This window comes from Bos mutus, chromosome X (assembly GCF_027580195.1).
Source record: "Bos mutus isolate GX-2022 chromosome X, NWIPB_WYAK_1.1, whole genome shotgun sequence".
NCBI classification, from domain to species: domain Eukaryota; kingdom Metazoa; phylum Chordata; class Mammalia; order Artiodactyla; family Bovidae; genus Bos; species Bos mutus.
The window spans coordinates 68,793,191-68,810,013 of record NC_091646.1 but is presented as its reverse complement, the minus strand read 5'-3'; the positions used below and the strand labels follow the sequence as shown (position 1 = coordinate 68,810,013).

Genomic DNA, 16,823 nt, shown 5'->3' with positions numbered 1-16,823 from the left:
TCAGATGCTCTTGGTAAATCCAACTGATCCTTGGCCCACATATGATGCTAAAGGCTTGACCAGGGGCCTAGCTTTACCTCTAATGTCCAGAAAGGTCCCACACCGCCCCTTCTGTCCAGAAACAGTTCAGTTGAACTGTGTCCCTGCTGGTTTCTGACGTTCAAAGTCTTTTCCAGTGGTTGAGGTCATGTTTGGGGCCCAGCTGCAAGTTTCCTTCACAAGAGACTGCTGTCAGATGAGATATACCCACTCTACTGCCAACAATGTCAGCACTTATCATACCCTCATCAGGTTACCTGAGTGCACGAGAAGCTGGTGCCTCTTTCTCTCTCAAAGGGGCTGGGAGTGGGGTGAGGAAAGGGAGGAGCAGAGAGGTAGAGAAGGAGGTCAGATAGGAGGATCAGCTGCCATGTTGGGTTACTGGCTCCCCTCACCAGCAGTGGCCACCGCTAGTCATTTAACAGATATTTGTTGAATAAAACCATAAAGAAATGCATGGATTAGATCTAAAATGTAAAAGAAAAGCATTCTTTAGCTCACAGATATATCAAGCTCTCCTTGAATCGCTATCACCAGCCCAGTTTGCCTTCCATACCTCTTTCTTTACACTTCTCCCTTTCAGCTAAGCAGCATTAAGTCCTTTTCTCTGAGGTCCTAAAAAACTAATAGCCTTGCTTTTAGTTTTCCACAAAATGGAAAACAAGCCCGAGAAGAACTTGCATGGCTCTTGGCCACCGCATATGCAACTTGAGCCGACTGAACCCTGTTTGCTCATCTGGGAGGTTATACACCAGTGTGTCATGGACAAACAGACTGATGGCTGGGGCCGGAAATATTTCCATCTGCCTTTCTCATGGGGTTCCTAGCTCCCCTCTGGCCTCAATTCCTCCTCCAGCAGCAAAGCCAACACTCCACATTCCCAAACTCCCACTCTTCGGGGTTTGGGTAGGCAGTTCACAAGGGTGCTGGTAGGCCAGGCTGCACAGACCAGGCCTCTGAGCTTACAGACTCCCAAATACAGAGCCCCTTGTGGAATCAACCAGAGGGCTGTGCTCATGGCCCATCTGCCTCAGTTACCAAGGTTCTTGGAGGTCCTGGCAGGTCCTGCTCCCACCTCCCACCAGGTCAATGTCAGACATTCCCAGACCTCACTGACAGGGCAAAAGTTAAAATATCCAGACTACATACCTAGTCATTCCAGCAACTTGCCCAGCAGTCCTCCAGAATGTGTGCTTGGGAGCTGGAGGAGGAATAAAATGAGAGGACAAGGCTGCTGGGGAAAGCCCTCGGCTCTGTAACCTTCTGGCCAAGTGAACTGAATTTCTAGACTAAGGCCGGAGGAGGGACAAGCAAAGGAGAGAAAGGAAAGGAGGCAGGACCAAAGCTAACCCCTTCTTTTTTCTTCCTAAACTCAATCCAGATTTGCCTTCTGAGGGCTGCCTGAAACTGATCCTTGAGGCTCTGACTCAGCCTTTCTTAAAGACATAGTCTCCACTATGCCGGGGTGGGGGGCAAATCTCACCTGGCCCAAATATGTCCCAGGACAAAAGATAGGGGGAAGGCAACACAGTGCAAAACCCCAAATGCCCCACACCTCCACTCTTGATCTAGACCCACAACTGGAGATTCCCTCAGAGCAGCCAACTTAAGACCTCTGCTGGGTGACTCTGCTAGCTAGAGTCACTGGGCTGGTCTCTTGAAGTCTGTAAGTGAGTGTGGGAAAAAGAGCACTGGAACATGAGTCCCATCTCTCACTACTTCCTGTGTCACCACGATCAAGTCACTCTCCTCCTCTCAGCCGTGGTTTCCCTTCTTGACACATAAAAAGCTAATAGTGGCAGCCCTCCCAAGCTCCCAGCTTGCTGCTGTCTCTTCTTACAGTGGAAGGCAGCACCCTGAGGTGCTTAGGGTCCTGGCATCTGACCCTCAGCAGCCTGTGCTGTTCCAGCTCAGAGATACTTACAAGGATCAGAGTTGGGACTTTTTTGCTGGGTTGGGTAGGGGTGGAATCCGGGTGTGAGCTGGTGAGTGGATAGATAGGGAGCCATTTTGTGTGTGTGCCAGGGGAGGAGAAGGAACAGCCTATCTTCCGTGTTCTCTGCAATTCAGGGGTGCAGAAAGTGGCTATGAGCACATCCTGATCTTCCTCTTGCCTCCATATTTCTCACTTCCTCTGTAGGAAAACCATCTAGGCCATCAGCTTGGCAAGGTCTGGGGGCCAGGCTCTGGGCCTGGTGGCTCTTTCTTACTGCAGACTCCAGCTCCTCTTCTTCCCTAAAGCTGCCTGCCTGCTCTCCACACCTAGGCTTGTGTTCCTTTTCAGTCTGTCTGCAGAGTGGGGCACTGTCTCCAAGCTCCCCCCTCCTTTTTCACCCCGAAGAACAGCACACAGCCTCATTTCCTTTTGAGGCCATGGTTCTCAGCTGTCTGTACATAAGAATTTCTTGAAGAGCTTTAGAAAAAAGGCTCATACTCAAGCTTCACCCCTGGAGTCAGATTCCATCAGTCTGGGGCATCCTGGGCACCACTGGTGTAAAAACTCGGGAGGTGATTCTAATGTGCCATCAGAGGTACAAGCCATGGCTTTGAGGGTTCCTGCTGCTTAAGATATCAGGGAATCAGAGGAAGGGTGACCAGCTAACAGGTATAGGAAAAGAGAAAATGTTGGCACCTCCCAAAGTTATTCCAGAAGCAGTTCTTCCCTGCATGCATCACTCTCTCAGGAGAAAATAATGCCAGTGGCTCACACCATCATGCCAGACAATGTTAAGTGCTTTGTTACCTCACCCAATCCTCATTACCACCATTGTTTTTTTTCAGTTGCTCAGTTGTGTCAGACTCTTTGCGACCCCATGGACTGCAGCAAGCTGGGCCTCCCTGTCCCGCACCATCTCCCAAAGTTTGCCCAAGTTCATGTCCATTGCATTGGTGCTCCACGGGAGGAGGGAATGGAAAACAATCCCAGCACACTTGCCATGAGAACCTCATGAACTGTGTAAAAAGACATGACCATCATAGGAGGTATCATTCTTATTCTCATTTTGCAGTTGAGGAAACTGTGGCATTGAGAGGTGAAGCAATTGGTTCAAGAGTGGGATTTGAACTCAGGCATGTGGCCATCAACCATTATGCCACATCCCTCTTGCTGTCAAGCTTCAGATCTGGTACTGTTCTCAAGACGCTCCCCTCCTCCCTGGAAGGGCCTTCATCCCACAACCCAGGTCTGGAGATGCACTGGGGCTGAAAAAGTATGCTACCTTCTATGCATAAAAAGCTGTCCTTTATCCTGGGGAGGTCATCTGTATTTGAGGAAACTGCATGTGAGGTCTGACACTCACATTCCAGGAAGACACACAGCTGCAGTGTTTAAAAAATAGACTCTGGTCAGACAGACCTGGATGCACAGTCCAGCTTGGCCACATACTTGATGGTGACTGTACACTATACTCTCCTCCTCAGTAGCCCTGGTCTCCTTGTGTATCAAGTGGGATAATCACACAGTTTCTGGGGTCATGGAGCTGCAATAAAAGTACATGGGCAAAGTGTCCGGCATAGAGGGGTGCTCAGTATGCATGCTTCCCAACTCTCCAGCCTGCCCTTTATTGGAGGAGCCTTCTAGGGTATGTGGCAAAGCCCTTTAGCAGTCTACAGACCCTTTTGCAGGAAAAAAAATGCCTTTAAATATATTAAATAATGGAGAAGGAAATGATAACCTACTCCAGTATTCTTGCCTAGAGAATCCTGTGGATGGAGGAGCCTGGTGGGCTGCTGTCTGTAGGATCACACAGAGTCGGACATGACTGAAGTATCTTAGCATGCATGCATGCATTGGAGAAGGAAATGGCAACCCACTCCATTGTTCTTGCCTGGAGAATCCCAGGGGCCGAGGAGCCTGGTGGGCTGCCGTCTATGGGGTCACACAGAGTCAGACACGACTGAAGTGACTTAGCAGCAACAGCAGCATATTGAAAAACTACTTAGGATTACAAAGGAAACATTATTGTATACAGAAATACAATTTACAGTCTAGTCATATGTGCTTCTTGATGAACAGATTCAATGTAACAAGATCTAGCAATAGGTCTAATACTAACAAACTTTTGAGATAGTAAAAAAAAAAAATGATTTTTTGAGATACCTGTGATAACTGTGATGTGATATGGAAAAAGGCTGTAACTCTACTGTTGACAGTCCCAAATGTGGCTGATAGCACTGTGGTTTACTGCACTGGAGACAGGTCTGCCCCCTTTTCTACTCAATAGCTGTGTGATCTGGGCCACCCTACTTAGCTTCTCTGTGCCTGTCTCCTCACCTGTAAAAATGGAGTTGCTGTAAGGATGCAATGAATGGATAAGTACATGTAGCAATGAATGGATAAGTACATGTAAAGTGCTTAGAGCCAGGGCTAGGACACAGCAGAGGCTCTTTAAGTTATCTACAAGTTAAGTTAACTCTTTTTGTTATCTACAAATGGGCTTCTATAGATCAGGGTGGTGCAGAGTTCATTAACCCAACCCCCAGGGCAAAGTCCTACCTCCAGCTAAGCTCCCCTACTATGCAAAGATGACTCCAACACCACTTGTGATGCTTTGCCATTTGTATTCCTCTGGGACTTGGGATCTTTAAATATCTTCTTTAAAACACTGCCAAAGCCAGGTCTTCTGAGGCCAAGAAACAAGCTCCTTTTCAAGGACTGCCCTCCCTGGGGCTTTGCCTCAGGACAGCCTCCAAGTCCTCTCCACGTAGCCCCACTTGCCCTCCAACTCCCCCTCCCTCAACCTCTGCTGCCCAAGGCGCTGCAGTTACTGGCTCTGCCATGGCTTCAAGCTTCCCACTTAAGAGTCTAGAATTTGCCTCTAAACTTTTAACAAGCTCAAGGGTAATTTGGAAACTGGTAGCACTCCCTAACTTATTGTTGTCATTATGAGTCAAGGAGGGGGTCTGTGAAGATCAAAATCATCCCTTCAGTGTACAGATGTGGCAACTGAGACCCAGAAAGAAACAAAGACTTGCTGAAGCCCATATGGCAGTTTGCTAGCAACTCTGGGCTTGTGACCCAAGATTCCTCTTACTCTGTTCTCCTTGGTTGAAGCAAAATTTCCATCTTCTTAGACCTCCCCCTTCTTCTTCCTCTCCATCATCTGGCCAGTTCACACTTCTCATCAGTTCCATTTCATCATAAATATGGTGCCAATCCATTAGCCCCTCTCCATATCCCTGCCCCTGCCCTGGTCAGACCCTCTCGCCCTTCACTCCTCACCTGCCTCCCCAACCATGGCCCACTCTGCTGCTTGAAACTTCTTACTCTGTGCCTCTGCTCCTCTCGCATGCCACAGATGTCAAGAACTCGAAGGAAGCTTATGGTTCTTGAATCTAACTCCTCACACACCATCCCACTCCACATCCTGCCATGTCAGAGAGGAAGCCTCCAAGGTTGTGCTAGGTGAATGGAGCCCTCCAAGGTCTGACAGCAAGCAAGAGGGAGAGCTGGCACCCAAACTCAGGTCACAAGGTCATCAAATCTGCATTCTAGAAAGAATTGACTTTACTACTACTATTCCCATGACATCACCCATGTCTCAGAATTACATCCCAAATCCTATTGTTTCAGGTAACAACTGGAAAGCTTGTTTTGGTCAGGACCATGATTGCTAGTTCCCCTTCTACATGCTCATTTTGGAAGATGTGGACAATACTCCATATCTTTCTCCCATTTTTCCCCAGATCCTCTAAGGTAGGCCTCCAGGAGCCACCAGCCCAAATTGCCTCCTGATCTGTCTCAAGCATGGGTAGGCCCTGCCTGCTCACCAACCATTTCACAAATACTTCTACAGGCTTGGGCTCAAAATCAGTTTGCTAGTCTCATGTTTGTGAACTCCCCCATTGCCCTGAATCTCCTAGAATATATTAGACTGTGTCTGCCTCCCCTCTGCTGCACTAGCACCTGGTACCAGGCCTAGCATAGAATGGAGATTCAATCTCTGAGAAATGAATGAATGAATGAAGGAAAATGCTAATATTGCAAGAGGGATAGAGAGGAACAAGACAAAGACAACCCTGCCCTCTGGGAGTTTAGAATTTACTTATGAATATAAAATACATATGTGAATACAGAACCAGGTTGCCATATCTGACTTTCCCTGCAGTCCAAGCAGGAGCCTGGGACACTGTAATAATATCAGTGTAATAATGTAATAATTATTTATATGAAGTGTAATTATTTATATCAGTGGAATGTAATAATATCATATATGAAACGAGTTGCCAGTCCAGGTTCAATCCACGATACTGGATGCTTGGGGCTGGTGCACTGGGACGACCCAGAGGGATGGTATGGGGAGGGAGGAGGGAGGAGGGTTCAGGATGGGGAACACATGTATACCTGTGGCGGATTCATTTCGATATTTGGCAAAACCAATACAATATTGTAAAGTTTAAAAATAAAATTAAATTAAAAAAAATAATAAGGCTGCAATGTAAAAGCAGTTGGGTGCAAGAGCATGGCAGGGCAGGTCATGGAGGCAGCATCTTGGATCCAAGTGCACATCGAGCTAAGCAGCAGACTGTAACAGGCCTGGGGTGTGTGTGGGGGGGTGGTGTTGGGAAAACCAGATTAGGTTTCCAGGAACTAGAGACACCATGTTAGTAAAAGTATGTTCAGAGTGGAGAGGAAAGATTCTGGATATATTTCTTCAAGGCCTGGTGTGTACCTGCAGAGGCTTATCAGTAAACTGGAGGGCGATGGGACCAGAGACAGGAGGAAGCCTGGGGATAGATGAGAAGTGTGAATGAGAAAAGAAGCAGTGAGAAAGGGAAGACAAAACCAGGCAAAAATGGCTAAGGAACCAATTCCATCTTGTGAATGAAGCTGATGCTATCGCCACTGAAATGGGAAAGTCATTGAGGAGTGGGAAGAATGGGAGTGTAGCTTGAAGTCTTCTCACTCTTAAACTTCATGCATTCACTCACTAAGCATTTACTCAATACCCCAGGACATAGCTCTTGACTCCATATGTGTGTATGTGTGTCTACATATTCTAACTCTAGGGAATGCTGGAGGCCTCTCCTGCCCCTTCACCTTCAGGTAGGACAAGAGACTGAAAAAAAGGCATAAAGATCTTTGCTACTCAAAGTGTGGCCCATGGAGCAGCTGCATCACTATTACTTGGGAACTTGTTTGAAAATGAAGAATTTCAGGTTCTACTCCAGATCTTCTGAAACAGAGTTTGCACTTTCCTTCTTAAACTTTAATATACAAACCATCTCCTAGAGAGCTTGTTATCTATGTCACTGGCCCATAGAGTAGCAAGGAACTAGACACAACTAAGGGGCCAGTGTGCCGGGGATGAAACTTTTAATGGGAGGGACCAAGGGAAATTGATCTGGTTTGGGTGCCATCCCTTCCTCTTGGTCATTGTCAGACCTTAGCAGGCTCCATTTCCCTAGTGTGGCTTTAGCGTCTTCCTCTTTGACACAGCAGGATGTGGAGTGGGGTGGTGTATGAGGAGTTGGACTCGTGAGGAGCAAGTCAGGGTTACAGGTTTATTTGTGGGGTCCCCTTCACACAGGTAGGGAAGCAGCACCAAGCAGCACCTCCTCAAGCTCCCCAGTGCTGTCTCTGGTCTGGACCAAAGGAGGCCTGGTGGCGCCCATGTAATCTTGCCTAACTCTAGCCAAACTCCAGGCAGGGTGAGAAGGCATCACATTGGTTCAGGTCCAAATCTCTGCCTCAGAAGGAAAAGTTCTTTGAACAGTATGATCTCTGAGGACTTAGCATGATGGTCTACATCTGGCTAAAGAATTGGAGTTTTTGGGGTCCCAGCCAACATTCTTTCCATCAGAGACACAAGTAATGACATACAGGGTATGAGAGAACTGTCCCCAGATCTCCCCATGCTTTCACTGGGAATGTAAACTCATACGACACCATCTGTGACAATGTGTTGTATGATCTCACGTGTGTATATTTTAATGAAGGCATAATATATCTTCAAGTAACTACATCAGGTAGGTGAAGGATGGGTGGTTTTTACTTTCTTGTGTACTTTTTTGTTTTGCCCACAATTAACTGTTAATAATTTAAAAATATGAAATTAACAAAGGTTTTATTTAAAAAAAGCAATTGAACACAAAGAAAAATCATGGCAATACACAAATAAGTGCTGACTTTTATGGTGTAGATGATTCATTATATGAGGATTTGAGCAAAACTTCCAAAGTGAAAGAGCAAGGGGATGAGAAAGGGTGCCTAAGATCATGAAATTATACTCCAGTGGTGCTACCGGTAAAGAACCCACCTGTCAATACAGGAGGCGGAAGAGATGCAGGTTCGATCCCTGGGTCAGAAATATCCCCCAGAGAAGGAAATGGCAACCCACTCCAGTATTCTTGTCTGGAAAATCCCAGGGACAGAGGAGACTGGTGGGCTACAGTCCATGGGGTCGCAAAGAGTCAGACATGACTGAAGCAACTTAACACACTTAGCACAAGATCACCAAGTCTTTAGTCAAAGATGGGCCCACTCAAAAGTCCAAACCTGAATTTCTTGAACTGTAAAGATGCCCAGGTCTTAACCTGGGTAACTGGCTTCATTTTTAGAGTCAGAGAATCTGAGAACTTGAAGAATCTGAGAGATTACAAGGCCAACTATATCTTTTTTCTTACAGGAGGGAACTGAGGACAGGAGGGATTGTGAGGACTGTAGGCTCTGTATCTTGGCACACATTCTTCTCTGCCTGTATCTTCTGGGTGCCTAGCTAACACCCACTCTTCCTCAAGACTTGGTTCAAACATCACTTACTCTAATGGGTTAGGTGCTCTCCTCTATGCTCACAGAATGCTTAATGTATTCCTTTATCATTCACTTGACAAACTCCTGAGAACCTACTGTGTGTCAGTCACTGTTCTAGGCACGTGGGACACATCAGTGATTCAAAATTCCCTGGCCTTGTGTGTACTGATTAAATCAAAACATTTATTCAACAAATATTTATGGGTCACCTGTGCCGTGGGGTCCTGTGTGAAACATAGCTGTTTTAAGGTTGGGATAACTGTCCACAGCTTCGGTATCCTCCCTTCCCCCCATGGTCAGTGCCTTGTGAACATAATGGATGTTTTCTGAATGAATGAATGAATAATGAAATGGGCAAGGTCACACTTGAGAAGGAGCTGGTACTGAAACCCTGGTCCCCTGATAGCTAGAGCTCTTCCCACCACCCCCACCCCCACCCACCATTGCAGTCAGCCCAAATCTTTGGAACCTCCACTCCATCGCCTAGGGTGGGAAAGGTTAAGAGGAGACACGATTAAGGGCTGGGTCACTTAGGCAGATGCATTTTGGAAAAGGGAGACCCACTCTGTTAGGGATCCCTCTGGAGAGAATGGGGACATCGCCAGCTTCTCACATCCCTGCTCAAAAGCTTGGGGCAAGCAAGAAGTGGCTCTCTCTAGTATGGCCCTGTCAGACCAGCACTGTACAGGGACTGATTATTCTAGGGTACATTCTACTTCGGTGTTTAAAAACCCTTTTCGTTCAAAACAAAGCCACCTCTGGGACTGTAGAGACTTCCTCCACCCCCACCCCCTCACCTCCACCACATCCCTGGGCCCCAGGATCTTTTCTCGCTCTGAGCCAGAGAGGCCGCGTCCGTTTTGGCATCTGGAGCAGCTGCCCTGCAGCGCCCTCTGCCGGGCGCGGGGTCTACTCGGCCGCTCGGCTGGGCGGGGGAGGAAGGCGGGCGGGGCGCCGGGTCGCTTCAGAGGAGCCTCCTGTTCTGGAGGTGCTGATGGACCTGACTCATCCCGCCGGCTGCTCCGCACTGCTCACACCCCAGGCTCGCCGCCTCCACACGCGCCTGGTAACACACCGAGGTACTCTGCGCATGAAAAGCAGCCCGGGGCGGATCCCCGACGGTGGCACCCTGCCTGAACCCCTACCCTGGGGAAGCTTCCAGCCCTGGAAGCCCCAGTACCTCCGCTCTCACTGAGTCTTCCTCATTGACCTTGAATAGGGGTTGTTTTGTTACATGGCCTTATCAGAATGGGAAACTGAGGGCGACAGAAATGTGAAGAGAGAGGGCCAGTCACGCGACTAAGACACAGAGGAGGGACTAGACGAACCAGTTATCTCTGACCCCAAAGTTCAAGGTGTGCTTTACATAGCATCAAGCTGTATTGTCCTCCTAACTGCCCTCCAACCCCACTTAGAGACATATACAGGAAAGGACAGTTGGAAAGCATCAGAAGGACTTTGAAAGTCGAGCACTATAATAAACATTTGCTATTTTGGAAATAAAGGAAAAGCTGTAAATGACATTTAAGAAGAAAGTCAGGTGGACGTTTGGCTTGATTCTGTCAAGATGTTTTATTATGGGGCAGAGGATGTGATTAGAACTTTGAGTTCCGAAGATGCACCAGAGGAAAATAGATCAGAGAAGTGGCCCCTGAGGTTGTCCAGTAGTGTTCTGCTGCTGCTGCTGCTGCTACTAAGTTGCTTCAGTCGTGTCCGACTCTGTGCAGCCCCATAGACGGCAGCCCACCAGGCTGCCCCGTCCCTGGGATTCTCCAGGCAAGAACACTGGAGTGGGTTGCCATTTCCTTTTCCAGTGCATAAAAGTGAAAAGTGAAAGGGGAGTTGCACAGTCGTGTCCGACTCTTAGCGACCCTATGGACTGCAGCCTACCAGGCTCCTCCATCCATGGGATTTTCCAGGCAAGAGTACTGGAGTGGGGTGCCATTTCCTTCTCCACCAGTAGCGCTCAGTAGGGCCTAAATCAGAGTCATGAAAATGGACGGAAAAGGTAAAAGGCTTAATGGCTTTTTGAAAAGGCTTAATGATAGGTTGAATTTTCAAAAGTGGGATTAGTAAACTCCACATAGCACTTTGTACCTCTCCTAAGGTATTTACTGCACTTGATTTTGCCTTTGGCTCAGACAGTAAAGAATCTGCCTGCAATGCAGAGGACCCTGGTTCGACCCCTGGGTCAGGAAGATCCCCTGGAGAAGGGAATGGCTAACCACTCCAGGATTCTTGCCTGGAGAATCCCATGGACAGAGGAGCCTGGCAGGCTACCATCCATGGGGTCGCAAAGAGTCAGACACAACTGAATTGTTAGTTCAGACACTAACACTTTCACTTTAAGGTATTTATTGCACTTGATTTTGCCTTCTTTATTATACTGATGTTTGTCAGTCTTGTTCAATGCTAAGATCCAGAGAGGGATACTGGTACTGGAGGCCCCACCCCTGCCTTGGAGACCATGACCTTGTGGGGGAGAGTGAAGTTGTCTGGGGGCAGTGTCCATTCTGTTAGCTGAATGTAACATAGGTGAGGGCAGAGCTGCTTGCCTAGACAGCATCTGGACATGGCAAAGAACCCCTAAACCAGCCCCTATATCCCCATAGGAAAAGTTTGGATGGCTTCAGCTAAACTCCAAGACTGCTTCATGCTACAATATCCTTCTTGGGCTTACAGTTTGCTGGAACAACTGAGTAGGTAGGTTGAGCTGCTCTGGCAGCCCCACCCAAAGCCAGGCATCAAGATCTGTGCAACCGTCTCTGAGTACTTACTGCTAGCTAGTAACACTGAAGGGGCATACCACTGGGCAGGCAGCATGGCTCCTTTGTGATAGAATGGGCCATTTTTATACAAGGGTAAACTACTCAGTCATCAGAAACCTCACCGAGACCAAAACCCCATGAGCCTGGGGCGTGTTTTATGGGAGTGAACCAAAAGGTAGCCATATCTGCCTCAAAAGCCACACTATGAATGTCAGAACATCAGACCCAGTAGGCCCAGCTGCTGACCCAATCCATCTTCCAACATATGCCATATATAGATGGACACAGTGAATGAGAGCAGCCTGCTTAGAACAGATGGTTCCCTAGTTCCTCAGGACCCCACCCCATAAACACCAGCATGGAAGAGGGGGCCATTCCTAATTCCTGGAACTTTCCATCCTCCACCACTCATACTTGTTATCCTGGGCTCTCCTGGATAAAAAAATCATGACCCCACTGTCTCCTAATGTTACCATGTGCTGCTTATCTCCTTCATCTACTCCCCACTTCCTTCCTTAAATTCCAACAGTTTGTTATCAAGTCAGAGATTTGGGGAATGAGGTTGTTTCTTTTTGATCAGGAAAAGGAGTACTCCCCACTTTGGGAATACCACTGAACAACAGCCCTAGTGCCCAGAGCCCATGTTTCTAATGAAGATTTACCCTTGGAGCCTGAGTGCAGGCTTTCACAAATACACAGAAACATGTGTGTGTGTGTGTGTGTGTGTGTGTAGAAGGGGCTTATGTGGGTTCTTTAGCCCTTAAACATTTTTCACGTGGGCTCTAATCTTCATGAAGGAAGAAAAGTTGTGTGGGGAAAAAGTAGAAAACATGTCAATCCTCCCTAAATTAACCTATAAACTAATTGCCATTCCAATCCAATCGCCACAGGATTTTTCATAGAACTTGACAAATTGATTTGAACATCCATGTGAAAGAGAATATGCACAAGAAGAGCTAAAACAATTTTTGAGGAAAAAGAAAAATGAAGGATGATTCATTACATTGGCACAGAAATAGACAAGTGAATAAAAGAGAATAGAGAGCTCCTGAGCCAACTCATGTAAAGATATTAAATAAATAATATTTGTCATTTATAAGCCTATGGTGCAAGGATGAACTATTCAATAAATAGTGTTGGAACAACTGGTCTTCCACTGGATAAAAACTAAATAGGATTCCTACTTCATACTACCTCTGTGCACATGGATGCACACACGTATGCTCAAACAACTAAAATGAATAAATAAAATATGCTTATAAGAACAATGAAAAGTATGTAGGCATCTATATCTATGAATTTTAAACAACCATATACACAACACAAAAGCCATGAAGGAATTCTTTTTTTTTTTTTAATTTTTTAATTGAAGGATAATTGCTTTACAGAATTTTGTTGTTTTCTGTCAAACCTCAACATGAATCAGCCATAGGTATACATATATCCCTTCCCTCTTGAACCTGCCTCCCATCTCCCTCCCCACCCCACCCCTCTAGGTTGACACAGAGCCCCTGTTTGAGTTTCCTGAGACATACAGCAAATTCCTGTTGGCTATCTATTTAACATGTGGTAATATAAGTTTCCATGTTACTCTCTCCATACATCTCACCCTCTCCACCCCTCTCCCCAGGTCCATAAGTCTGTTCTCTATGTCTGTTTCTCCATTGCTGCCCTGCAAATAAATTCTTCAGTACCATTTTTCTAGATTCCGTATATATGCATTAGTATACAATATTTATCTTTCTCTTTTTGACTTACTTCACTCTGTGTAATAGGTTCTAGGTTCATCCACTTCATATTTTAAATGCATCCCTTTATGGCAGAGTAATATTCCATTGTGCATATGTACCACAACTTTTTTATCCACTCATCTGTCAATAGATGTCTAGGTTGCTTCCATATTCTAGCTATTTTAAACAGTGCTGCAATGAACAATGCAATATATGTGTCTTTTCCAATTTTGGTTTCCTCAGGGTATATGCCTAGGAGTGAGATTGCTGGGTCATATGGTGGTTTTATTCCAAGTTTTTTAAGGAGTCTCCATACCATCTTCCATAGTGGCTGTATCAATTTACATTCCAACCAACAGTGCAAGAGGGTCCCTTTTCTCCACACCCTCTCCAGCATTTATTCTTTGTAGACTTTTTGATGAGGGCCATTCTGACTGGTGTGAGGTGATATCTCATTGTAGTTCTGATTTGCATTTCTCTAATAATGAGCAGTATTGAACATCTTTTCATTTGTTTGTTAGCCATGTGTATGTCTTCTTTGGAGAAATGTCTGTTTAGGTCTTTTCCCCACTTTTTGATTGGGTTCTTTGTTTATCTCCTATTGAGTTGTATGAGCAGCTTGTATATTTTGGAAATTAATCCTTTGTCAGTTGTTTCATTTGCTATTATTTTCTCCCATTCTGAGGGTTGTCTTTTCACCTTGCTTAGAGTCTCCTTTGCTGTGCAAAAGCTTTTAAGTTTAATCAGGTCCCACTTGTTTACTTTTGTTTTTACTTCCATTCCTCTAGGAGGTGGGTCACAGAGGATCTTGCTTTGATTTATGTCATCAAGTGTTCTGCCTATGTTTTCCTCTAAGAGTTTTATAGTGTCTGGTCTTACATTTAGGTCTTCAATCCATTTTGAGTTTATCTTTGTGTATGGTGTTAGGAAGTGTTCTAATTTCATTCTTTTGCATGAAGCTTACCAGTTTTCCCAGAACCACTTATTGAAGGGGCTGTATTTGCCCCATTGTATATTCCTGCCTTCTTTGTCAAAAATAAGGTACCCATAGGTGCATAGGTTTATTTCTGGGCCTTTTATCTTGTTCCATTGGTCTATATTTCTGTTTTTATGCCAGTACCATACTGTCTTGATGACTGTAGCTTTGTAGTATAATCTGAAGTCAGAAAGCTTGATTCCTGTAGCTCCATTCTTCTTTATGAAGACTGCTTTGGCTGTTTGGAATCTTTTGTGTTTCCATATGAATTGTGAAATTTTTTGTTCTAGTTCTGTGAAAAATGCCATTGGTAATTTCATAGGGATTACATTGAATCTGTAGATTGCATTTGGTAGTATCATCATTTTCACAATATGGATTCTTCCTACCCAGGAAAATGGAATATCTCTCCATCTGTTTATGTCATCTTTGATTTCTTTTATCAGTGTCTTATACTTTTCTGTATACAGTTCTTTTGTCACCTTAGGTAAGTTTATTGCTAGATATTTTATTCTTTTGGTTGCAATGGTGAATGAGATTTATTCTCTAATATCTCTTTCTGATTTTTCATTGTTAGTATATAGGAATGCAAGTGATTTCTGCGTATTGATTTTGCATCCTGAAACTTTGCTAAATTCACTGATTAGCTCTAGTAATTTTCTGATACTGTCCTTAGTGTTTTCTATGTATAGTATCATGTCATCTGCAAACAGTGAGAGCTTTACTTCTTCTTTTCCAATCTGTATTCCTTTTATTTCTCTTTCTTCTCTGATTGCTGTAGCTAGGACTTCCAGAAATATGTTTAATAACAGTGGTGAAAGTGGACACCCTTGTCTTCTTCCTGATCTTAGGAGGAACACTCAATTAATTTGAATCTACATCAAGATAGCCAATGGGAATTTGCTGTATGACTTAGGGAACTCAAACCATGGCTCAGTAACAACCTAGAGGGGTGGGATGGGGAAGGAGGTGGGAGGGATGTTCAAGAGGGAGGGGATATAGGTAAACCTATGGCTGATTCTTGTTGATGTTTGGTAGAAACCAGCACAATACTGTAAAGCAATTATCCTTCAATTAAAAATAAGTAAATTAAAAAAAATTCTTAGATGAGAGACATCATCAATAAAATTAAAAAACAAATGATAAACTCAGAAAAATAGTATTGCTACATATATTATATAAAAATATATATACTTTCCATAAATCAATAAAAAGGCAGACAGCTCAAAAGATATACAGCAAAGTATATGGTCAGTCAATTAATTCCAAAGGAGAGTTACAAATGGCTATTCGACATTTGGGAAAATGCACAACCTCTAGTAGTCAAGGAAAGGCAAATGAAAAGAGCTATCAGATACCGTCTTTCACTTGTTACAATGGTAACTAAAAGTTTGATTCTGTCAAGTGCTGGCACAGAGGTGAGCAAAACTGATACTCTTATACACTGCTGGGTGGAGTATAGGCATCAAAAGCAGGGATTTGATAACACCTATTAGTATGTAAAATGCACACCCTCTATCACTTAGCAACTCTACTTCTTCACATCTATCCTCCACAAGCTATTGCACATATATACACATGTTTACTGAATGAATGCTTATTGAAATATCAGCCATCAAAATTTAGAAACAACCTGAGTTCATCAAATGGGTAAATAATTAAATAGACTCTTATAAATGTCATATTCTGCAAAATTATGTTATATTTTAAAAGAATAAGTTAGGACCTCTGCTTCTGGGAAGATGGAGTAGATAAACTTTTTTCCCTGTTCCTTCCACTAAATAAAACTAAAAACTAAGTACAGGACTGCAACAAGCTGGCAGAGGAGTAGGTGGACATGGAGTACATTTCTCTCCATGGATACATCAGGAATACACCTTCGGACACAGAAGTGCATGCAAAACACCAACTAAGAATGGACAGGAGTACCTGACCAGTGGAAAAGAATATATAGAACCACACAAAACTCGGTAGGAGAAAGGAACTAGCGGGGAAAACAGGAGTGTTAGTAGGACTGGACCTGCCCTCAGTGGGTGGGGGAACTGAAGCAAGGGTCCGATCCCCACACCGGGGCAATTGACTGAGTCAGAGGAGAAACATTTAAGGCTAGGAGTGAAACAGCTGATCTGTGGCAGCCTAAAGGGAATGAGAATCAAACAGTCCTTGCTGCAGCCATACATACCCCGGACAGAAATGCTGGTCCCCTGGAAGGTGCAGTGGCTAGAAGCTGGAATTTAGGGATTGTGGAGCAATCCTAGGGCTAGGCCTGTGGCTGACTGCTGAGAGATGGATCGAGGGGATGTGAGGGAGGAGACTGTGGTGCGAAATTCCTGTGAAGGAAAGCCAGGCAGCCATGGAAGCAAGGCGATACTGCTGAGTCACGCGTATGGGATGGAGCTATCACCATAGTCTCTCTCTCCCCACATGCCAGCATGGCAGCTGAACAATAGAGGCTGGCCCATCAAATGCCTGACACAGTGAACTACAGAGTAGGATCCCACCCAAGGTGCCCCTTTAAGTGCCTGACAAGCCAATCTACAGAGTAGGAACCCAGCCAG

At 45.1% G+C, this 16,823-nt stretch overlaps 1 protein-coding gene across 2 annotated transcripts in view; it reads right to left on the bottom strand.

The window, feature by feature from the left end:
- LOC102274793 (NHS-like protein 2) overlaps positions 1 to 16,823 on the bottom strand; it is a 200,712-nt gene that overhangs the window by 149,038 nt on the left and 34,851 nt on the right. Inside the window, exon 1 of one of the 2 annotated variants that reach the window (XM_070365913.1) lies at positions 1,189 to 1,285. The exons of the other annotated variant lie outside the window; for it this stretch is intronic. The gene's annotated coding sequence lies outside the window, so the exon portion shown is untranslated. Of the gene's footprint in view, positions 1 to 1,188; positions 1,286 to 16,823 lie in introns of those variants that run through there. 2 annotated transcript variants of the gene reach the window in all.